The following is a 25,175-nucleotide window of genomic DNA, read 5'->3' on the forward strand; positions in this document are numbered from 1 at the left end:
TTGGGTATCCCTCCGACAAGAATCTCCAACCCAGCGCCAAGCTCAGCCTGTTCTTCAAGGGCATGGCGACGGCACTCCAGCGGCTCCGGGAGAGGATCCCAAAGCAGCTGGCCGACGAGTCGCGCAGAATCTGCGCCGGGGTTCTCCAGAAGGTGCTGATGAAGGTGGCCTTCCGCAATCCAGGCCTCAGCTTCACCAACATCCTCAAGTCCTTGCCGCCAGACGCCGATCGGGACGCACTCAAGGCCCTTGTCGCACCCATTGTGGACAAGGTGAGCGAGATCAAGAGGGTTGAGGGCGATCGCGTAGACTAGGCCGCCCATTTCTTCTTTTCCCTTGTCGCTGCTAATCATGTTATGAAAACAGTCTGTTAGAGCTGCGACAAGTTATCTTGTAATATAACTTTATTTCTGTTATCAATTGCTATGTTATTTCCTCTACTAGATTCCTTCCTTTGTATGTTTTTACCCTACGCTTCTAGGGAACTTGTCGGCGCAGGCACCCGAGCCGCGAGCGCTGAGTGCGGAACGTCAGCAGCCTGCTGGCGGCGCTGCTTCCGACAAGAAACCTTGTCGCGACTAGATGCAGCACACTTAAGTTGTTGAGCGGACTCGAAACAAAGTAAGGGCACAACTAGCCACGAGTTGGTTCCTCCGCGCACAGGTTTTCCATACAAAGCAGGGTTGTTCGAGGAAGATAACTCAAAAATTTAAAAACTGATTGCTCAAACTTTGGCAACTTAGCTTTTCTGTCGTTTGCTTCCCGGCAAGGCAAAACTTTGCTTGAACGACGCCTGGTCCATACCACAATCTTCTCCTTCCCCCCCGGCAAACTTGTGTGCGAGGGAACCTTCTTTTCCTTTGTTGAAAAAAAGAAAGAAGAGAAAATAATGATATGGAGCCCTTCGGCTCGTTATTGCTTACCGGATGTAGGTGCTGCACAAAGTGTTAGATAACGCATGCAAGAAAGAAACTAATGCATGAAATGGACAAGTTGTGCGGAGCACATGGGGTTTTATTTATGCACGGGATCTGCGCCCGGCTTTGTACAAAGGATTACATGCAACAGCGGCAAGACTTGTACAAAAGGTGGTTGCCGGAACGGGTTCCGGCAACCGCGCCCTACGGGAAAAACTTACGAAGATGTTCTATGTTCCAGGAGTTGCTCACCGGAATGCCATCTTCGGTCTCAAGGCGGACAGCGCCGGGCCTAGTGACTCGTTTCACCCGATAAGGGCCTTCCCACTTCGGCGTCAACTTGTTGGAATTCTTGGCGGACTGAACGCGCCGAAGAACAAGGTCGCCTTCCTCGAAGCTTCTGGCCTTAACTTTGCGGCTATGGTAGCGGCGCAAAGCTTGCTGGTATCGAGCAGCTCGTACAGCAGCCTGAAGACGATCTTCCTCAAGGAGCAGCGCGTCGTCTTGTCGCAGCTGTTCTTGCTCAAGCTCATCATAAGCGAGCACTCGAGGCGATCCGTATACGAGTTCCGTGGGGAGAACTGCCTCTGCTCCATAGACTAGAGCGAAAGGCGTCTGGCCAGTGGCTCGATTTGGCGTCGTTCTGATCGACCAAAGAACCACCGGCAGCTCCTCGATCCAGTTTCTTCCGCACTTGCGCAGCCTGTCGAAAGTTCTGGTCTTGAGCCCGTGCAACACTTCAGCATTTGCCCTCTCTGCTTGACCGTTGCTTCTCGGATGAGCAACAGAAGCGAAGCAGACCTTGGCGCCAAGGTCTTGGACGTACTGCATGAAGGTGCGGCTCGTGAATTGCGTGCCGTTGTCGGTGATGATCCTGTTAGGGATCCCGAAACGGCAAACAATTGACCTGAAGAACTTGACTGCTGACTGTGCTGTCACCTTCCTCACTGGCTGCACTTCCGGCCACTTTGTGAACTTGTCGATTGCGACGTACAAGTACTCAAAGCCCCTGACAGCTCGGGGGAAAGGGCCAAGGATATCGAGCCCCCAGACCGAAAATGGCCAGGATAAAGGGATCGTCTGCAGAGCTTGAGCTGGCTGGTGTATCTGTTTGGAGTGGAACTGGCACGCTTCACAATTGGTTACTTGTGTAGTTGCATCCTGGAGGGCTGTCGGCCAAAAGAAACCTTGCCGGAAAGCTTTGCCGGCAAGTGCTCTTGCACCAATGTGGTGGCCACATATGCCTCCATGTATCTCTTCCAATAGCTTTTGTCCATCTTCCCGGCAAATACACTTCAATTTCACACCGTTGAGTCTTCTTCTGTACAGTATGCTATCGACAAACTGGTACATACTTGACTGCCGGGCTACTTTTTCCGCTTCTTCTTGCTCTTCGGGAAGTTCTCCTGTCTGAAGGAAATGGACAATATGTTGTGCCCATGCTGGAGCTTGTGGCTCGATAACAAGGACTAAAGGCACATCTACTGCTGCGGGAACATCCGCTTCTACGGCAAGGACTTGCGGCCCTGCCGGAGCTTGATGTTCCCCGGCAAGCTTGCCGGAGCAAAACTTGTCGGGAGCGTCTGCTTCAACGGAACAAACCATAAGTCTTGCCGGAGTAGACTGCCCCTCAGCATCCTTGGTGTTGATCTTGGGGACTTTCTCGGTGGCGGCTTCGGGGAGCTCTGCCGGAAAGTAGTCACCAGAAACCAACTTCCTCTTCTGCCATGAAGATCTGATGGTATCTTCAGTATGCATCAAGAAATGAAAGTAAATCACATCCGACTGTGGAGTCAACAATCTGGTCAATGCGCGGCAAGGGAAATGGGTCTTTGGGACAAGCTTTATTAACATCAGTGAAGTCAATAGAAAGCCTCCATTTCCCGTTAGCCTTGCGCACGACAACAGGATTGGCCAACCACGTGGGATGGAGCACTCCTCTGACAAGGCCTGCTGCTTCCAACTTCTTGATTTCTTCTGCGATGAATTCTTGGCGCTCCACTGCCTGTTTCCTGACTTTCTGCTTGACGGGCTGCGCATGAGGACAGACGGCAAGGTGGTGCTCAATTACTTTCCTGGGAACACTGGGGATATCAGACGGTTGCCACGCAAACACGTCAACATTCGCCCGCAAGAAAGCAACGAGCGTGCTTTCCTATTTGGGGTCAAGAGTGGCACTGATGGTGAAGGTACCACCAGTGCCGTCCTCCTTGGTGGACACCTTCTTGGTCTCAGGTGGAGCTGCCATTGCCTTCTTACACTTGCCGGTGGAGCTCGATGGTGCGTCCTCGATGATAGCGCAGCACTCCGAAGAGGTGCGCTTGCCGGAGTGGGCATCAGAGCTCTTGTCGGACTTGGTCTTCTTCTTCCCCCCGGGAGCTTCAGCAGCAAGTGTCTTGCGTTCTACTGCGGCTGCTGCTTCCCGGTAGATCTTGTCGGCACAGATAAGAGCACCCTTCTTGTCGCCAGGGACAGAGATGACACTTATCGGGCCTGGCATTTTCAGTACGTTGTACGCATAGTGAGAGGCTGCCATGAACTTGGCGAGTGCCGGACGGCCAAGGATTCCATTGTAAGGTAATGGAAAGTCAGCAACATCAAACGTGACCCTCTCAGTCCTGAAGTTCAGCTCGCTGCCAAATGTTACCGGCAACATGATCTTTCCCTTCGGCTTGCTCCTTCCCGGGTTGATTCCTTGAAATGTACCGGTCTCTTCGAGCTCGCTGTCAGGGATCTGGAGTTTCTGGAGCACCGTGGAGGAGATCAGGTTCAAGCCAGCCCCGCTATCAACTAGCACCTTAGTGACCTTGAGGTTGCAGATTGTTGGTGAAACCAACATCGGCAAGCACCCGACCGCAGTTATGCGATCAGGGTGGTCCTCAATATCAAAGATGATAGGTGTGCTGGACCATTTCAAAGGCTTGCGTGAATCGACGGGTGGTTCTACTGCATTAACTTCCCGCACCCACTGCTTGAGCTGACGGTGCGAGGTATGCAGAGAAGCACCACCGTCAATGCACAGGACCTCTGTGGCTTTCTGGAACTCCTGCTCATCAGTCTCCTCATCATCCATGTCTTCATCGTCGTCGTCATCTTCATCCTTGTCGCGGCCGCGAGGAGGTCTGTCTCCTTGCCGCTGCTTGGCCTTGCCGCGGCATCCTCCTCGGCCGGGACGTTTCTTGCCAGATCCCCCAGCACCTTCCTGGGCCTTCTCCTTGTCGCGTCACTCGTATTCAGCTTTCTATTGCTCAACAAGCTGCTCGACTTTCTTGCAGCTCTGGAGATCATGGCCCTTGGTGCGGTGGATCTTGCAATACTGCTTGTTGGTGCCGTCCTACTTGTCGGCGACCGCCACCTCCGCGGCAACCTCCTTGCCGGAGTCACCAGCTTTGGCTTTCTTGGCGCCACCACCGTTGCTGGACTGCTCAACAACTAGCACCTCTTTGCCTTTCCTCTTCCTGTTGTTCCGCCGCCGGTTTTTCCTTGCCAGGGCAGCATCTTCACTGTCAGATCCTCCCGCTCCTACATTCTCTCCGGGGAGTCTCCTCCCTTCCTCAGCACGTGCACACTTGTCGGCCAGTGCATATAACTCACTGACGTCCCTGATCTTGCACATCGCCATTTCCTCCCGCATCCTACGGTTTCGCACGTTCTGATGGAACGCGCTGATCACCGCGGCAGGGTGGACGTCTGGGATGTTGTGCTGCACACTGTTGAATCTCTGAATGTACTTGTGCAGGGGCTCTCCTTCCTTCTGGGCGAGCAGATGGAGATCACTCTCCTGGCCATGAGGCTTGTGTCCGCCTGTGAAGGCGCCGACAAACTGATGGCACAGATCAGCCCAAGAGGATATGGAGTTATCCAGCAAGTGCATGAGCCAGGATCTGACGTTGGGCTTGAGCACCAGCGGGAAGTAGTTGGCAAGGATCTTGTCATCCCGTCCCCCGGCAGTCCGCACCGCAATGGTGTAGATGCTGAGGAACTCCGACGGATGCATCTTGCCGTCGTACTTCTCCGGTACGTCTGGCTTGAAGTTCTTCGTGCTAGGCCACTGGACTTGCCGCAGCTCACGAGTGAACGCAGGGCAACCTACCGCGTACAGAAGATCGCCTGGTTCCCCTGGCGCATGCATGTCAACAGAGGGCCCAGCGCGCTTGTCGGATTGACGTCACGCTTCTCTTCGGCGCTCGATGCGAGTTCGAGCGTCTTCTTGTTGTCGATCATGAAGAACTTGGCGCTGATCACGACGAGCTCGTGGATCCGACGATGCGGTGGAGTCGCTGTCGAGGTGGATCCGGCGAGTCGGCGATCTTGGCCTTCGGGGTGGTGATTGCATGGTAGTGGCATCTACACCCGTTTCGTCGCCACCGGCTCGCGCCCGGTAACCCTGCCGGCGCGGCAACGCGCTCGGCCGCTGTGGAGTGTCGCTGTTGGCGTAGCCGATGAGACTCTGAATGCTGGCCCTCCATTCGTCAATCTTGTCCGACGTCGGAGGGTAATCTAGGAGCAGTTGAGCTCGTGCCAAAGCTTCTGCTGGAGTGGTGGGTGGCAGTGGCGGACGGCGCGAGGAACAGGACGTGCTCGGACTTCTAAAGATGTTAGAAGGAGCAGTATCCCGTCCAGGCGACCGTGCCCCGCTCGTGCCAGCACGCTGGAGTGCATGCTGGTCTTGAGCGCCCCGAGATCCACCAGCTTGGTCTTGGCCTATCATGCGTATGGCACTGTGAGTGCCATGACGCTGTTGGTCTTGCGCCTCCTGAGAGTGGCGCGGAACATGTACAGTCGCCGAGGTTTGTGCAGCCTTGTCCTTGGACCTGGCAGCATCATAAGCTTCCTCGTCGACGTCCATTCTTCCTCCGGCGTCCATTCCACCACCCGTTTGCTCCAACGGTGGCGGAAGTGACGTGGACGGAGCGGCTGCCGCCGAAGTCTTCTTCTTCGGTGGCATGTTGATGAAGGGAATGAAGATCTAGCTCGTGTGAACGCTGGATCAGGTTCACACAATCTCGACGCCCCCTACCTGGCGCGCCAAAGATGTCGGGGAAACTGATCCACGAACATCTATGGGGCCGGCGGACCGAGCCCCTTTCGGTTCGGCGGGGGGCGGAGATCACACAAAGAGCAGATCGAGGCGAAGCACACGAGCAGTTTACCCAGCTTCGGAGCTCTCCGGAGAGATAACACTCCTACTGCTGCTTGTTTGATTATCTTGTGTTCTTGCTCCAGAGAGAGAGCGTAGTGTTTTTCTGGGTTCCGAACCAGTCGAACCAGTCGAACCCCCTCTACGTTGCGCATGGGCCTCCTTTTATATGCTAAAGGGGTCACCGACAGGTGGCAACGCAGAGAAGGGTACAAATGTAAAAAGTGAGGTGGTTGGTACAGTTACTTGTACAGTGCACCCTACCTAACCCTGACGGCAGGGGACAAGGGCATTAAATGCCCGTCTGAGTCGCCCAAACAGTGCAGAAAAGGACCGTTAGGGGCGCCACCGTTCGCCACGATGGCGATCTTGTCAGCTTCGCATGCCACTGTGCACCGCTGGCTGCACATCCTTCCGCCACGCGCGCCTGGAGAGGCCCCCAGAGCGACACGTTGGTGGATGCGCTGGAGCGTGGGCACAGAGTGGCCGCCTGCCGCGGCAAGCACCTTGCCGCTGCTGTTATCTTGTCGGGTCCGGAAGCTTGTCGCTCACCGGGCCTTGAGTACCTTGGTTGGTCTTCCCGGCATGCTCCTCTTGCCGGGGCCTTGTTGCCTTGCCGGAGCGCGTGGCGCGTCGCGGCAAGTTCCTTGGAGTGCCTTGGTTGGCCTTCCCGGCAAGCTCCTCTTGCCGGGGCCTTGTCTCCTGAGCTTAAACACTTTGTTCTTGAATGGCTCCAAGGGAACCACGGAGGATCTTGGCGTTCGCCCAGCAAGCCTTGCCGCGGGGTGCTGCAACTGCCCGTGCACAAGTTCGGGGTACTAGGGTACCCCTATTCTAGTACACCTGCTGCTTGTTTGATTATCTTGTGTTCTTGCTCCAGAGAGAGAGCGTAGTGTTTTTCTGGGTTCCGAACCTGTCAAACCAGTCGAACCCCCTCTACGTTGCGCATGGGCCTCCTTTTATACGCTAAAGGGGTCACCGACAGGTGGCAACGTAGAGAAGGGTACAAATGTAAAAAGTGAGGTGGTTGGTACAGTTACTTGTATAGTGCACCCTACCTAACCCTGACAGCAGGGGACAAGGGCATTAAATGCCCGTCTGAGTCGCCCAAACGATGCAGAAAAGGACCATTAGGGGCGCCACCGTTCGCCACGATGGCGATCTTGTCAGCTTCGCATGCCACTGCGCACCGCTGGCTGCACAGCCTCCCGCCACGCGCGCCTGGAGAGGCCCCCAGAGCGACACGTTGGTGGATGCGCTGGAGCGTGGGCACAGAGTGGCCGACTACCCCGGCAAGCGCCTTGCCGCTGCTGTTATCTTGTCGGGTCCGGAAGCTTGTCGCTCACCGGGCCTCGAGGTACCTTGGTTGGTCTTCCCGGCAAGCTCCTCTTGCCGGGGCCTTGTTGCCTTGCCGGAGCGCGTGGCGCGTCGCGGCAAGTTCCTTGGAGTGCCTTTGTTGGCCTTCCCGCCAAGCTCCTCTTGCCGGGGCCTTGTCTCCTGAGCTTAAATACTTTGTTCTTGAATGGCTCCAAGGGAACCACGGAGGATCTTGGCGTTCGCCCGGCAAGCCTTGCCGCGGGGTGCTGCAACTGCCCGTGCACAAGTTCGGGGTACTAGGGTACCCCTATTCTAGTACACCGACACCTCTCGACCCCCAAAGAACAATAAAATAAATAAAACTATTTACACGGGAAAGCTCCCAACAAGCAAAAGAAGAATGAGAAATCTTTTTGGGTTTTCTTTTTAGTTACTACTACTACAGGCATGGAAAGTAAACTAACTAAAAGCTACAACTAAAGTTTTTGTTTTTTTAAGATTTATCAAACACACAAGAAGAAAGCATAAAAAGGGAAATAAACTAGCATGGATATTACAATGAAAAAGTATGAGCACCGACAACTAGCATGAGTGTGTGAATAGGAATGTAATGTCGGTGAGAGATATGTACTCCCCCAATCTTAGGCTTTTGGCCTAAGTTGGTCTATGGCCATGGCTGGCCTAGCGGATATCCAAAGTTGTAGCTGGGGTTGTACTGAGATGCAACGGCAATTGCCTGATGAGCTGCAGCTTGGAGGCGAGCTGTCTCTGCCCTCCTCTCGTACTTGGTTGCCTCCTCCCTGGTTATAACATATCTCCCCTTTGCCTGAAAGTCAATGAAAGTAGGAGCAGGGAGAGCGACGTGATAGGTTTGTCGTCTGTCAAAGATTAGTCGGTACTGGAGGAACTAATCGTTCCTCTCAACAAACTGATGACGAACCATAGCATCATAATCTAAATAAGCAGGGGGGCAACTCAATATCATACCCACATATGGGTATCTCGAGAAAGTTAGCTATACAAGTTGCATAAATTCCACCAAAGAAATCTCCATGAATACGATTATTATGCAACCTACGTGCAACAATAGCCCCCAAGTTGTACTGTTTATCTCCTAAAACAGCGCTCCTGATAACGCTAAGATCAAGTACACACATGTGACATGCTTCATCTTTACCGTTTATGCACCTTCCTATGAAGAGATCAAAATAATGTATAGCAGGAAAATGAATGCTCCCTATGGTGGCTTGTGTTACATCCCTAGATTCCCCCACTATAATACTAGGAAGAAAATCTCTAAATTCAGATTTGCGAGGTTCACTAACATTACCCCACTGTGGGAGTTTACAAGCAGTGTTAAAATCTTCTAAGCCCATGGTATAAGATTTATCATAAAGATCAAACAGGACAGTTTGAGAATTGTGTGATGATGAAAATTTAAACCTTCTCACAGATGAATCAGTTAAATACAGGTATTGACGACACTTATTTTCCTCGAAGCTCTCAAGATCGGTATTGCACACATATGCATCAAATTCCTCCTTAATTCCTGCTCGGACCATGAAATCCTCTGACGGCCATTCACAAGGCCGCACTTGAGCTTCTCTTGGTGGTTCCTCGTTCGCATCGCGTATTGCGGGTTTGGGTCCTTGCTTCCTTGAAGAACCACCTTGGTACATTTTCCTAAACATATTTCTTCCTCTGAAAAATTTCTGAAATTTTTAGTAACTCAAAATAAAAGTGAACCAAACTCAACAAAATTGATAGCAACTACTACCACAAATGCCTAGATACTATATCATGCATTAAAACTACTTTTGAACATATAAATTTGACATGCAAGCTCAAGAACATGGTCACCTAAGCAGCAAAAATTTGCAAGGAATAAGGCACTAGAACAAAAACTAATTGGACCTGTAGGAGTCACATACCAAAGAACAATCCCCCAAAGCAGTTTTGTGAATGGAGCTTTGAGCAAGGAGATCGAAAATGGCAGCAAGCTGAGCTAGAACTCGGGTTTGAGCTGATTGGTGATTTTTTTGGGAGGAAGGAGTGTGTGGTAGCTGGAATAAGTGGAGGGGAGCCACCATGGGCCCACGAGGCAGGGGGTCGCGCCCAGGGGGTGGGCGCGCCCTGGACCCTCGTGGCCAGGTGCTTGCTCCCCCTTCTGTGTTCTCAGTGCCAGATATTCTCAAATATTCTAGAAAAAATCATATATAAATTTCAGGGAATTTGGAGAACTTTTATTTTCAGGGTATTTTTTATTGCATGGATAATTCAGAAAACAGATAGAAATTACTATTTTTGCATTCTTTAATATAAATAACAGAAAGTAAAAAGAGGGTATAGAGTTGTGTTTTCTAAATTCATCCATCTCATGATCATCAAAAGGAATACACTAACAAGGTTGATCAGGTCTTGTTAACAAACTCATTTCGAATAACATGAAACCGGAGAATTTTCAAATAACACTAGGTTACCTCAACGGGGATATGCACATCCCCAACAATAAGAATATCATATTTCTTCTTGACAGTAGGAAGAGGAAATTCAAAACCTCCAATAATGATTGTTGAAATTTTTCCAATAGAATTAATACTGTGGACTTGAGGTTGTTTCCTCGGAAAGTGTACCGTATGATCATTACCATTAACATGAAAAGTGACATCGCCTTTGCTGCAATCAATAACATCCCATGCCATATTCAAAAAGGGTCTTCCAAGAATAATAGACATACTATCGTCCTCGGGAACATCAAGAATAACAAAGTCCGTTAAAATAGTAACGTTTGCAACCACAACAGGCACATCCTCACAAATACCAACAGGTATAGCAGTTGATTTGTCAGCCATTTGCAAAGATATTTCAGTAGGTGTCAACTTATTCGAATCAAGTCTACGATATAAAGAGAGAGGCATAACACTAACACCGGCTCCAAGATCACATAAAGCGGTTTTAACATAGTTTCTTTCAATGGAGCATGGTATAGTTGGTACTCCTGGATCTCCAAGTTTCTTTGGTATTCCACCCTTAAAAGTATAATTAGCAAGCATGGTGGAAATTTCAGCTTCTGGTATCTTTCTTTTATTAGTAACAATTTCCTTCATATATTTAGCATAAGGATTCATTTTAAGCATATCAGTCAAACACATACGCAAAAAGATAGGTCTAATCATTTCAACAAAGCGCTCAAAATCCTCATCATCCTTTTTCTTGGATGAGTTAGGAGGAAAAGGCATGGGTTTATGAACCCATGGTTCTCTTTCTTTACCGTGCTTTCTAGCAACAAAGTCTCTCTTATCGTAACGTTGATTCTTTGATTGTGGGTTATCAAGATCAATAGCAGGTTCAATCTCTACATCATTGTCATTGCTAGGTTGAGCATCAACATGAAAATCATCATTAACATTATCACTAGGTTCATGTTCATTACCATATTGTGCTTCAACATCGGAGATAGAAATATTATTGGGATTCTCAGGTGAGTCAATAACAGGTTCACTAGAAGCATGCAAAGTCCTATCATTTTTCTTTTTCTTCCTTTTAGAAGGACTAGGTGCATCAATACTAATCTCTGAGAATCTTGCTCAATTCTCTTAGGATGACCCTCAGGATACAAAGGTTCCTGAGTCACTTTACCTCCTCTAGTTGCAACTCTAATAACAGAGTCATTATTGTTACTATTCAATTCATTGAGGAAATCATTCTGAGCTTTAAGTACTTGTTCTACTTGAGTGGTAACCATAGAAGCTTGTTTACTAATAAGTTTAAGTTCACCTTTAACATTAGCCATATAATCATTCAAATGTTCAATCATATAAGCATTATGTTTCAATTGTCTACCAACATAAGAATTAAAATCTTCTTTCTTACCCATAAAGTTATCAAATTCATCCAAACATTGGCTAGCAAACTTAGCAAGAGGGATTTCAGCTTTATCATATCTATAGAGAGAATTTACCTTTACTACCTGTGTCAGGTTATCGAGATATTGTGTTTCTTCAATAGGTGATGAATTAAGACCATGTATTTCTTCAACAGGAGGTAAATTCTTAACATCTTCAGCTTTAATACCCTTTTCTTTCATAGAATTCTTTGCCTCTTGCATATCTTCAGGACTGAGAAATAGAATACCCCTCTTCTTCGGAGTGGGCTTAGGAGTTGGTTCAAGAAGTCTCCAATTATTTTCATTAGTCAACATATTATTCAATAGAATTTCATCTCGATCAATAGTTCTTTCCCAGAAAACACAACCACCACAACTATCCAGGTAATATCTGGAAGCATTAGTTAGTCCATTATAAAAGATATCAAGTATTTCATTTTTCTTGAGAGGATGATCCGTTAAATCATTAAGTAATTGGAGAAGCCCCCCCCCCCCCCAAGATTGTGGGAGACTCTCTTCTTCAATTTGCATCAAATTATATATTTCCCTTAAAGCAGCTTGTTTCTAATGAGCGGGGAAATATTTAGCAGAGAAGTAGTAAATCATATCTTGGGGACTACGCACACAACCAGGATCAAGATAATTAAACCATATCTTAGCATCACCCTTTAATGAGAATGGAAATAATTTAAAGATATAATAGTAGCGACTTTTCTCATCATTAGTAAACATGGTAGCTATATCATTTAATTTAGTAAGATGTGCCACAACAGTTTCAGATTCATAGCCATAGAAAGGATCAGATTCAACCAAAGTAATTAACTCAGGATCGACAGAGAAATCAAAATCCTTATCAGTAATAAAGATGGGTGAAGTAGCATAAGCAGGATCATATTTCATTCTAGCATTCAGAGATTTTTCTTTCAGCTTAGCTAATAATTTCTTAAGATCACTTCTGTCATTGCAAGCAAGAAAGTCTCTAGCAGTTTCTTCATCCATAACATAACCCTCGGGAAAAACAGGCAATTCATATCTAGGGGGAGAATCTTCATCATCACTTTCATCAATATTATCAGTTTCAATAATTTCATTCTCTGTAGCCCTAGCAAGTTGTTCATCAAGAAATTCACCAAGTGGCACAGTAGTATCAAGCATAGAAGTAGTTTCATCATAAGTATCATTCATAGCTGAAGTGGAATCATCAATAACATGCGACATATCAGAATGAATAATAGGTGTAGGTGTCGCAAGCTTACTCAAAACAGAAGGTGAATCAAGTGCAGAGCTAGATGGCAGTTACTTACCTCCCCTCGTAGTTGAGGGATAAATCTTGGTTCTTGGATCTTTCAAGTTCTTAATAATGATAAGCAGATATAAATCCCAAGTGACTCAAAGAATAGAGCTATGCTCCCCGGCAACGGCACCAGAAAATAGTCTTGATAACCCACAAGTATAGGGGATCGCAACTGTTTTCGAGGGTAGAGTATTCAACCCAAATTTATTGATTCGACACAAGGGGAGCCAAAGAATATTCTCAAGTATTAGCAGCTGAGTTGTCAATTCAACCACACCTGGAAACTTAATATATGTAGCAAAGTGTTTAGTAGAAAAGTAATATGATAGTAGTGGTGTCGATAGCAAAAGTAACGGTAGCAAAATTAATATTTTTGGGTTTTGTAGTGATTGTAACAGTAGCAGCGGAAAAGTAAATAGGCGAAGAACAATATATGGAAAAGCTCGTAGGAATGGATCGGTGATAGAGAATTATGCCGGATGCGATCAATCATGTAACAGTCATAACCTAGGGTGACACAGAACTAGCTCTAGTTCATCAATGTAATGTAGGCATGTATTCCGAATATAGTCATACGTGCTTATGGAAAAGAACTTGCATGACATCTTTTGTCCTACCCACCCATGAAAGCGGGGTCCTATTGGAAGCTAAGGCATATTAAGGCCTCCTTTTAATAGAGTACCGGACCAAGGCATTAACACATAGTGAATACATGAACTCCTCAAACTACGGTCATCACCGGTAAGTATCTCGATTATTGTCACTTTTGGGTTAACGGATCATAACACATAATAGGTGACTATGGACTTGCGACATAGGATCAAGAACTCTCATATATTGATGAAACATAATAGGTTAAAATCTGAAATCATGGCACTCGGGCACTAGTGACAAGCATTAAGCATAGCAAAGTCATAGCAACATCAATCTCAGAACATAGTGGATACTAGGGATCAAACCCTAACAAAACTAACTCGATTACATGATAAATCTCATCCAACCCATCACCGTCCAGCAAGCCTACGATGGAATTACTCACGCACGGCGGTGAGCATCATGAAATTGGTGATGGAGGAAGGTTGATGATGACAATGGCGATGGATTCCCCTCTCCGGAGCCCTGAACGGACTCCAGATCAGCCCTCCCGAGAGAGTTTAGGGCTTGGCGGCGGCTTCGTATTGTAAAACGCGATGAATCCTTCTCTCTGATTTTTTTCTCCCCGAACACGAATATATGGAGTTGGAGTTGAGGTCGGTGGAGCGTCAGGGGGCTGACGAGGCAGGGGGCGCGCCCCCACCCTCGTGGACAGGGTGTGGGCCCCCTGACATGGATCTTTCTTCCAGTATTTTTTATATATTCCAAAATAATTCTCTGTTGATTTTCAGGTCATTCCGAGAACTTTTATTTCTGCACCAAAATAACACCATGGCAATTCTGCTAAAAACAGCATTAGTCCGGGTTAGTTCCATTCAAATCATGCAAGTTAGAGTCCAAAACATGGGCAATAGTGTTTGGAAAAAGTAGATACGACGGAGACATACCAAACGCCAAAGTGATTGCAAGGTACTGCATTTCCCGCAGAAATGGAACCATTCAAATTAACAAGTTCTCGCTTGTCGTGGCAATGCATCCATATTGGAAAATTGGAGACATTGTTCTACTCATGCTCTACCATGGCACATGAGGGCTCTTCCTTTTCATTGACGAGATGCCGAGTCGCCATGATCAAGCTGCTTCTAGTGGATAGTTGTGGTTGTTGGTCCCCAGCCTCTTAAAATGTTCTAGCTGTTACTATGTTAAGTATGTAGATATGGACCATATGGTTGTTGGCCCTTAGCCTCTTCAAATGTGATAGTTGTTACTATGTTAAGTATGTAGATATGGACCATATGGTTGTCAAAACCGTGTTACAAAGATCCTCCTTTTGTCGAATAGTGTAACCACTATATATATGTTACTCAAATCATGTTACCCAAATTCTTAAATTTTCATGGAAAGTATTAGTATCGTACACAGTTCATTGAGTTTAAGTGTGTGCTCGATGTCCAGAAGGCATTTACATATTAACTGTCCATATTGCAAATTCACACACACGTTTGTTGGGGAACGTAGCATGCAATTTCAAAAAAATTCCTACGATCATGCAAGATCTATCTAGGAGATGCATAGCAACGAGATGGGGAGAGTGTGTCTACATTCCTATTAGACTGAAAGGGCAAGCATTAGGTTAACGCGGTTGATGTAGTCAAACGTCTTCATGATCCAACCGATCCAAGTACCGAACATACGGCACCTCCATGTTCAGCACACGATCAACTCGATGACGTCCCTCGAGCTCTTGATCTAGTAGAGGGTTGATGGAAAGTTCTAATAGCACAATGGCGGGGTGACGATGATGGTGATGTGATCCGTGCAGGGCTTCGCCTAAGCACTACGACGCTATGACCGGAGGAGTAAACTATGGAGGGGGCTCCATACACGGCTAAGAGAAATCTTGGTGTTCCTTTGGGGTGCCCCCCGCCCCTGTATATAAAGGGGGGAGGAGGAGGTGGCCGGCCCAAGGGGGACACACAAAGGGGGGAGTCCTATTTGGACTCCCGGTCCAAGTAGGATTCGCCCCCTTCCTTCCAACGGAGAGGGGAAAGGGGAAAGGAGGGAGAAGGAGAAGGAAAGAGGGGGGCCGCGCCCCCTCCCCTTGTCCAATTCAAATTGGGAAAGGGGGGCGCGCGCCTCCTCCCGTGGCCTGCCTCCTCTCCTCCACTATGGCCCATTAGGCCCATTAACTTTCTCGGGGGGGTCCGGTAGCCTCCCGGTACTCCGAAAAAGCACCAAACCTATCAGAACCATTAAAGTGTCTGTATATAACCTTCCAATATATCAATCTTTACTTCTCGACCATTTCGAGACTGCTCGTCATGTCTGTGATCTCATCTGGGACTTTGAACAAACTTCGGTCACCAAAAAACATAACTCATAATACAAATCTTCATCGAACGTTAAGCGTGCGGACCCTACGGGTTCGAGAACTATGTAGACATGACCAAGACACATCTCCGGTCAATAACCAATAGCGGAACCTGGATGCTCTCATTGGATCCTACATATTCTACAAAGATCTTTATCGGTCAAACCGCATAACAACATACGCTATTCCCTTTGTCATCGGTATCTTACTTGCCCAAGATTCGATCATCGGTATCATCATACCTAGTTCAATCTCGTTACCGGCAAGTCTCTTTACTCATTCCGTAACACATCATCCCGCAACTAACTCATTAGTTACATTGCTTGCAAGGCTTATAGTGATGTGCATTACCGAGAGGGCCAAGAGATACCTCTCCGATACTCGGAGTGGCAAATCCTAATCTCCATCTATGCCAACTAAACAAACACATTCGGAGACACCTGTAGAGCATCTTTATAATCACCCAGTTACGTTGTGATGTTTCATAGCACACAAGGTGTTCCTCTGGTATTCCGGAATTGCATAATCTCATAGTTAGAGGAATACGTATAAGTCATGAAAAAGCAATTGGAATAAAACTAAGCAATCATTATGCTAAGCTAACGGATGGGTCTTGTCCATCACATCATTCTCTAATGATGTGATCCCTTTCATCAAATGACAACACATGTCTATGGTCAGGAAACTTAACCATCTTTGATTAACGAGCTAGTCAAGTAGAGGCATACTAGGGACATGTTGTTTGTCTATGTATTCACACATGCACTAAGTTTCTAGTTAATACAATCCTAGCATGAATTATAAACATTTATCATGATATAAGGAAATATAAATAACAACTTTACTATTGCCTCTAGGGCATATTTTCTTTAGTCTCCCACTTGCACTTGAGTCAATAATCTAGACTTCACATTAATGATTCTAACACCCATGGAGTCTTGGTGTTGATCATGTTTTGCTCATGAGAAAGGCTTAGTCAACGGGTCTGCAACATTCATATTCGTATGTATCTTGCAAATCTCTATGTCTCCCTACATGACTTGATCGCGGATGGGATTGAAGCGTCTCTTGATGTGTTTGGTTCTCTTTTGAAATCTGGATTCCTTCGCCAAGGCAAACGCTCCAGTATTGTCACAAAAGATTTTCATTGGGCCCAATGCACTAGGTATTACACCTAGATCTGATATGAACTCCTTCATCCAGACTCCTTCATTTGTTGCTTCCAAAGGAGCTATGTACTCTTCTTCACACGTAGATCCCACCATGATGCTCTGCTTGGACTGCACCAACTTACAGCTCCACCATTCAAAATAAATACATATCCGGTTTGTGACTTAGAGTCATCCGGATGAGTGTCAAAGCTTGCATCGACATAACCATTTACGACAACCTCTTTGTCACCCCCATAAACGAGAAACATATCCTTAGTCCTTTTCACGTATTTCACGATGTTCTTGACCGTTGTCTAGTGATCCACTCCTGGATTACTTTGGTACCTCCCTACTAAACTTATAGTAAGGCACACATCAGATCTTGTACACAGCATTGCATACATGATAGAACCTATGGCAGAGGCATAGGGAATGACTTTCATTTTCTCTCTATCTTCTGCAGTGGTCGGGCATTGAGTCTGACTCAACTTCACACCTTGTAACACAGGCAAGAACCCTTTCTTTGACTTATCCATTTTGAACTTCTTCAAAACTTTATCAAGGTATGTGCTTTCTGAAAGTCCAATTAAGCGTCTTGATCTATCTCTATAGATCTTGATGCCCAATATATATGCAGCTTCACTGAGGTCTTTCGCTGAAAAATTCTTATTCATGTATCCTTTTATGCTATCCAGAAATTCTGTATTATTTCCAATCAACAATATGTCATCCACATATAATATTAGAAATGCTACACAACTCCCACTCACTTTCTTGTAAATACATGCTTCTTCAAAAGTCTATATAAAACCATATGCTTTGATCACACTATCAAAGCATATATTCCCACTCCGAGAGGCTTGCACCAGTCCATAAATGGATCGCTAGAGCTTGCACACTTTGTTAGCACCTTTAGGATCAACAAAAACCTTCTGGTTGCATCATATACAACTCTTGTTTAAGATATCCATTAAGAATGCAATTTTGACATCCATTTGCCAAATTTCATAATCATAAAATGCGGCAATTGCTAACATGACTTGGACAGACTTAAGCATCGCTACGGGTGAGAAGGTCTCATTGTAGTCAACTTCTTGAACTTGTTGAAAATCTTTTGCAACAATTCGAGCTTTGTAGACAATAACCTTACCGTCAGTGTCAGTCTTCTTCTTGAAGATCCATTTATGCTCTATGGCTTGCCTCATCGGGCAAGTCAACCAGAGTCCACACTTTGTTCTCATACATGGATCCCATCTTAGATTTCATGGCCTCAAGCCATTTTGTGGAATCTGGGCTCATCATCGCTTCCTTAGAGTTCGTAGGTTTGTCATGGTCAAGTAACATGACTTCCAGAACAGGATTACCGTACCACTTGGGTGTTGATCATACTCTAGTTGACCTACGAGGTTCGGTAGTAACTTGATCTGAAGTTTCATGATCATCATCATTAGCTTCCTCACTAATTGGTATAGGAATCACTGGAACAGATTTCTGTGATGAACTACTTTCCAATTCGGGAGAAGGTACAATTACCTCATCAAGTTCTACTTTCCTCCCACTCACTTATTTTGAGAGAAATTCCTTCTCTAGAAAGGATCCATTCTTAGCAGCGAATAGATTGCCTTCAGAACTGTGATAGAAGGTATACCCAACAGTCTCCTTTGGGTATCCTATGAAGACACATTTCTACGATTTGGGTTCGAGCTTATCAGATTGAAGCTTTTTCACATAAGCATCGTAGCCCCAAACTTTAAGAAACGACAGCTTAGGTTTTTTGCCAAACCACAGTTCATATGGTGTCATCTCAATGGATTTAGATGGTGCCCTATTTAACGTGAATGCAGTTGTCTCTAAAGCATAACCCCAAAACGATAGCGGTAAATTGGTAAGAGACATCATAGATCGCACCGTATCTAATAAAGTACGGTTATAACGTTCGGATACTCAATTACGCTGTGGTGTTTGAGGTAGCGTGAGTTGCGAAACTATTCCACATTGTTTCAAATGAAGACCAAACTCATAACTCAAAAATTCTCCTCCATGATCAGATCGTAGAAACTTTATTTTCTTGTTACGATGATTTTCCATTTCACTATGAAATTCTTTGAACTTTTCAAATGTTTCAGACTTATGTTTCATTAAGTAGATATACCGATATCTGCTCAAATCATCTATGAAGGTTAGAAAATAACGATACCCACCGTGAGCCTCAACACTCGTCGGACCGCATACATCAATATGTATTATTTCCAACAAGTCAGTTGGTCGCTCCATTGTTCCGAAGAATGGAGTCTTAGTCATCTTACCCATGAGGCATGGTTCGCAAGCATCAAGTGATTCCAAAAGTCCATCATCATGGAGTTTCTTCATGCGCTTTACACCAATATGACCTAAACATCAGTGCCACAAATAAGTTGCACTGTCATTATTAACTTTGCATCTTTTGGCTTCAATATTATGAATATGTGTATCGCTACAATCGAGATTTAGCAAAAATATACCACTCATCAAGGGTGCACGACCATAAAATATATTACTCATATAAATACAACAACCATTATTCTCTTATTTAAATGAATAATTGTCTCGCATCAAACAAGATCCAGATATAATGTTCATGCTCAATGCTGGCACCAAATAACAATTATTTAGGTCTAAAACTAATCCCGGTGATAGATGTAGAGGTAGCATGCCGACGGCGATCACATCGACTTTGGAACCATTTCCCACGCGCATCGTCACCTCGTCCTTAGCCAATCTTCGTTTAATCTGTAGCCCCTATTTTGAGTTGCAAATATGAGCAGCAGCACCAGTATCAAATACACAGGCGCTACTACGAGCATTAGTAAGGTACACATCAATAACATGTATATCAAATATACCTTTCACTTTGCCATCCTTCTTATCCGCCAAATACTTGGGGCAGTTCTGCTTCTAGTGACCATTCCCTTTGCAGTAGAAGCACCTAGTTTCAGGCTTAGGTCCAGACCTGGGTGAGGGAGTCCTGGACTAAGGGGTCCTCGGGCGTCCGGCCTGTTGGACATGGGCCAGACTATTGGGCCATGAAGATACAAGATAGAAGACTTTCTCCCGTGTCCGGATAGAACTCTCCTTTGCATGGATGGCTAGCTAGGCGGCCGGATGTACTATTTCCTTTCTATGTAACCGACTTTGTACAACCCTAGTCCCCTCTGGTGTCTATATAAACTGGAGGGTTTATTCATAGGGACAATCATAATCCGATAGGCTAGACTTCTAGGGTTTTAGCCATTACGATCTCGTGGTAGATCAACTCTTGTAACCCCCATACTCATCAATTAATCTAGTGGGACGTAGGGTTTTACCTCCATTGAGAGGGCCCAAACCTGGGTAAACATTGTGTTCCCTATCTCCTATTATCATCAACATCAGACGCACAGTTCGGGACCCCCTACCTGAGATCCGCCGGTTTTGACACCGACATTGGTTCTTTCATTGGGAGTTCCACTGTGACGTCGAAGTCAGGGTTGATGACTCGCCTTGTGATCAAGGACAACATCACCGCCGATGGAGCCATGGCCTCAGGCCAAACCCTCAGGTTGGGTGGCTTTATCATGACCACCCGTTCGGACGGTGAGCCGAGGATGACTTCTCAGGTCATCAAAAATCGCCTCCGAATTGACTCCGAATACTCCAAACAGATGGATCCAACGGAATTATTGTCCTTGAATGAACTCCTGGATCGCATCGCTGCTTTGGGGGTCGCCACAGACTACGGACGGATTGGGCTTAAACCCAATCAGAGAGAAATCAAATCTCCATCGATCACCCATCAAATAGTGGTAGTGGAGGAGCAAAACAAGAACTCTCCCTCTATACTGAGGATGAACTATGTTCGGATCTCCAAGCTCAAAGAGCCGGATACCTGTCCACGGAACGACACGCCTTGTCCTCCGAACTTGGAATCAGATGGTAGACTTGAAAAATCGGTCGATCTCCCAAAGCCTGAACTATTAAGCTCGGAAATTTCTCAAACTCCGGATCCCAAATTGGGTCAGGGTTAGGATTTAAATCCACCCACCCACCCAGATATACGCGATCTCACATACCTACGGCAGCAGTCTCAGGAAACAGCCCATCACTTTTGGGCCAGATTCCTCCTTGTCAACAACAAGATCATAATTGCCGCGACAAAGACGCGATCTCAATATTCTGCAGTAATTGTATGAATGAAGGAATCCTCAACGCTATCAACCGCCGTCACATATTACACTTCGCCGACTTGGCAACCATAGTACGGAAGTACTACGCAATGGAAAGCCCCTAGAAAACTTAGGCAGCTCATTTGGAACCGCTAGCTCCCACTCAACATTTCCTCTGGACAAAAAGGATGCACCCTCATGGGGTTCCCGGCACAGCAGTAAAGAAATTCAAATCCATTACGGGGCGTGGAACCGTTCTGGAGGGATGGCTCGATAGGCCGTGCAAAATACACACAACACCGGATACCATACCTATCCGCAGCCTTAGAGCATGTTGGATACTTCGGCAAGTGGCCAAGAGTGGCGAGGATATCCTCACCAAAAATACCTCGGAACAACTCCCCCCGGAACACGACGACCGCAGAGTATTGACAGTCATCGAGACTTTCGCTTCAAACAATCGGCGCAAAAGGGCACTCCCCGACCTCACCGAAGTCTGTCAAGTTGCAACAATAAATCCTTGGAACGACATGGCCATAACTTTAAATGCAAGTGAAAAACCAAAAACCTGGTCAGTCCGGGCACCAGCCGCCTTGGTCATCAATCCAATTGTGGACGGCTTTCGACTCACCAAGGTGCTCATGGATGGCAGCAGCGGATTAAACCTCATCTACAAGGATACACTCAGTAAAATGGAAATAGACAGGAGCCGTATCGAGCAAAGTAGCACGACCTTTCGAGGAATTATTCCCGGTCGGGAGGCACGATGCGCGGGAAAAATCACACTTGACGTGGTATTCGGCATGCCGGAGAACTATCGGTCCGGAGAGATAACCTTCCAAGTGGCCCCTTTCAACAGTGGATACCACGCCCTGTTGGGGCGAGATGCATTCACATGCTTGGGCCCAATGGTATAATCACTCTCGCTGGTGATCTGGATATAGCCCTCTGCGCCGAAAACAAAACAGCCTCCATGGCCCTTGAGGCACTCTCCGAGGCCCTTGCGGCCGAAGAGTTAACTGTGCTGCGCTCAACGGTGTATATGGATGACATAATCCTCGACAAGCGCTCCAAATTCACCTTCTTCAAACCAGCAGATGAAATAGTCAAATTTCAAGTCCACCCGACGAACCCAAAGAAGACAGCCTCCATCGCTGCACAGCTGGACCTAATGGTGGACGCCACACTACAAGCGTTCCTACGCGAGAACTGTGGCATATTTGCCTGGCTTCCTTCTGATATGTCAGGAATCCCAGCCAGGTTGGCTGAGCACAACCTCAATATACTGAAGGTATACAAGCTAGTTAAGCAAACACTACGGTGCTTTTCCGAACCCAAACGACAAGCTATGGGGGAGGAGCTAGCCAAGCTAATTGAGGCCATATTCATTAGAGAAATGAAACATTCGGACTAGCTAGCAAACCCAGTGATGGTGCCAAAGAAGGATAGATCCTGGCGCTTGTGCGTCGATTTCAAAGACCTCAACAAAGCTTGCCCTAAGGATCCATTCCCCCTCCCCTGCATCGATTAAATTATTGATGCCATTATAGGACACGACTCACTATGTTTCCTCAATGTGTATTCCGGATACCATCAAATTAAAATGAAGGAATCCGACCAAGCCGCAACGTCATTTATTACCCCATACTGGCCTTTCTACTTCAACACTATGCCCTTTGGGCTCAAAAACGCCGGCGCCACCTACCAACACATGATTCAAACATGCCTGGAGAAACAAATCGGCAAGATAGTTGAAGCATATGTGGACGACGTCATCATCAAGACTAAGCGCGTCGAGTCCTTAATAGATGACTTATGTCTCACATTCGACTATCTCCCGACATATGACAATAAGCTCAATCCAAAAAATGTGTTTTTGGTGTCCCCTCTGGAAAACTACTGGGCTTCATTGTTTCCAGTAGAGGAATTGAGGCAAATCTAGCCAAAATCTAAGCTTTATCACAATTGGCTACACCAACAGACCTTAAACAGGTCCAAAAACTAGCTGCATGCATGGCAGATTTAAGCCGCTTTATCTCTAGACTAGGAGAAAAAGCATTGCCACTTTATCGACTTCTCCGGCGCACCGATCACTTCGAGTGGACAGATGCAGCAACGGCCGGATTGGAAGAAATAAAGGCACTGTTAGCAAGCAACCCAATCCTAGCCGCGCCAAGCGTCAGCGAACCAATGTTATTGTACATATCTGCAACACACGAGGTGGTGAGCGTAGTACTCGTCGTCGAACGAGAGGAGGACGGACACAAATTCCCGCTCCAGAAGCCGGTATACCACGTATCCACTGTCCTAACTCCATGCAAGCCCCGGTATCCTCATTATCAAAAGATAGCATACACGGTCTTCGTGGCATCCCGGAAGCTACGACACTATTTCCAAGAGTGCTCGATCATGGTGGCTTCTGAAGTTCCACTGAACAACATAATAAACAATTGTGACGCCACGGGCCGGATTGCCAAGTGGGCCATTGAGCTCCTTCCATTCGGTATAACATATAAGCCACGCCGGGCCATCAAATCCCAAGTACTGGCAGACTTCGTCGCCGAATGGACAGAAGCCGAACTCCCTAAAGAGTACGGCACATATTCCAACTGGGTCATGCACTTCGATGGTTCCAAAATGCTGGCGGGCTTAGGGGCGGGCGTTGTCTTAACATCCCCCACTGGATATACAGTTCAGTACGTACTCCAAATATTATACATAGACTCAAACAATGCAGCTGAATACGAGGCCTTATTGCATGGTCTTAAGATGACTGTCTCCATTGGCATATATACAATGCCTAGAAGTTCGCGGGGACTCAAACCTCGCGATATCTCAAATAAATGGAGATTTCGATGCGAAGGATCCGAAGACGGTGGCTTACTGTAATGCCATTCTCAAAATGTCGGCTCGGTTCGAGGGGCTCGAGTTTCACCATGTGGCTCGAGAAAGTAATCAAGCGGCGGATGTCCTTGCTTGCATCAGCGCCAAGCACGACCCCATCCCACCTAAGATCTTTTTGGAAAGGCTTTTGAAGCCATCCGTGATGTGGCAAGGGGAGAGCGGCAACATCAGTCCAGATCCGACCATAACCCCAGATTCCGAACATACCGATATCATCGGAGGCTCAGCCACCGAAATAACACCATCGGCCCATCTTATCATGGTAGTCATTACCCCATGGACCGAACCCTTCTTGGCCTACCTCAATAGGCGAGAGCTCCCTGAGGATCATAATGAGGCTCGCTGCATTGTTCGGTGTTCGAAAGCATATAAGGTCCACGAACGAGAACTCTACAAGAAAAGCGCTACCGGAGTACTTCAAAGATGTATCTCCGAGGAAGAGGGGCGGCAGCTCTTGGCTGAAATTCATGCCGGTCTTAGTGGTCACCATGCCGCAGCTCAGGCCCTTGTCAGCAAGGCCTTCCGTACAGGTTTCTACTAGCCAACGGCCCGAGCAGATGCACATGACCTTGTCCATCGTCGCATCGGATGCCAGCTTTTCGCGAACCAAAGCCATATGCCACCCACCGCTCCACAAACAATCCCCATCACTTGGCCTTCCGCGGTCTGGGGGCTTGACATGGTAGGACCCCTTAAATGAGGCATCCATAAGAAAAAATATCTGCTAGTCATGGTAGATAAGTTCACTAAGTGGATAGAGGACAAACTAGTTAAAACGGCTGAAGCCGGACCAGTGATAGACTTTATATCCCGTGTTGTGCACCGTTACAGTGTCTCACACAGCATCATCACCGACAATGCCTCTAATTTTATAGCCAATGAGGTGAAAGCCTGGTGTGCTAATCTAGGCATTAAGCTCGATTATGACTCCGTCTATCATCCACAAACAAATGGTCAAGTCGAACGAGCCAATGGTATTATTATGAGCGGCATCAAACCCAGACTAGTGCAGTCATTGAAAGAATCAGACAAGCACTGGGTTGAGGAGCTCGACTCCGTACTTTGGGGGCTGCGGACCACACCCAATCGCACTATCGGATATACACCTTTCTTCATGGTGTACGACGCAGAGGCTGTGTTACCCCGTGGCATTATTCATGACTCAGCTCGAGTGCGCATGTACTAAGAGAGAGAGGCCGAGCTTGATCAGCATGACATCATGACAGCTTAGATGCCCTAGAGGAGGATCGCGATGTTGCAAAAGCATGTTTTGCATTTTTATCAACCGCAGGCCCGTAGATATCAAAGCAAAGAAGTACGGGCCAAGACTTACAATGTTGCCGAACTCATTCTACGCTTGCTGGAGAAGAAAAAGGACAAACTCAAGCCCAAGTTGGAGGGTCCCTTCATCATTGACGAA

This window comes from Triticum aestivum, chromosome 7A, assembly GCF_018294505.1.
Source record: "Triticum aestivum cultivar Chinese Spring chromosome 7A, IWGSC CS RefSeq v2.1, whole genome shotgun sequence".
Lineage (NCBI taxonomy): Eukaryota > Viridiplantae > Streptophyta > Magnoliopsida > Poales > Poaceae > Triticum > Triticum aestivum.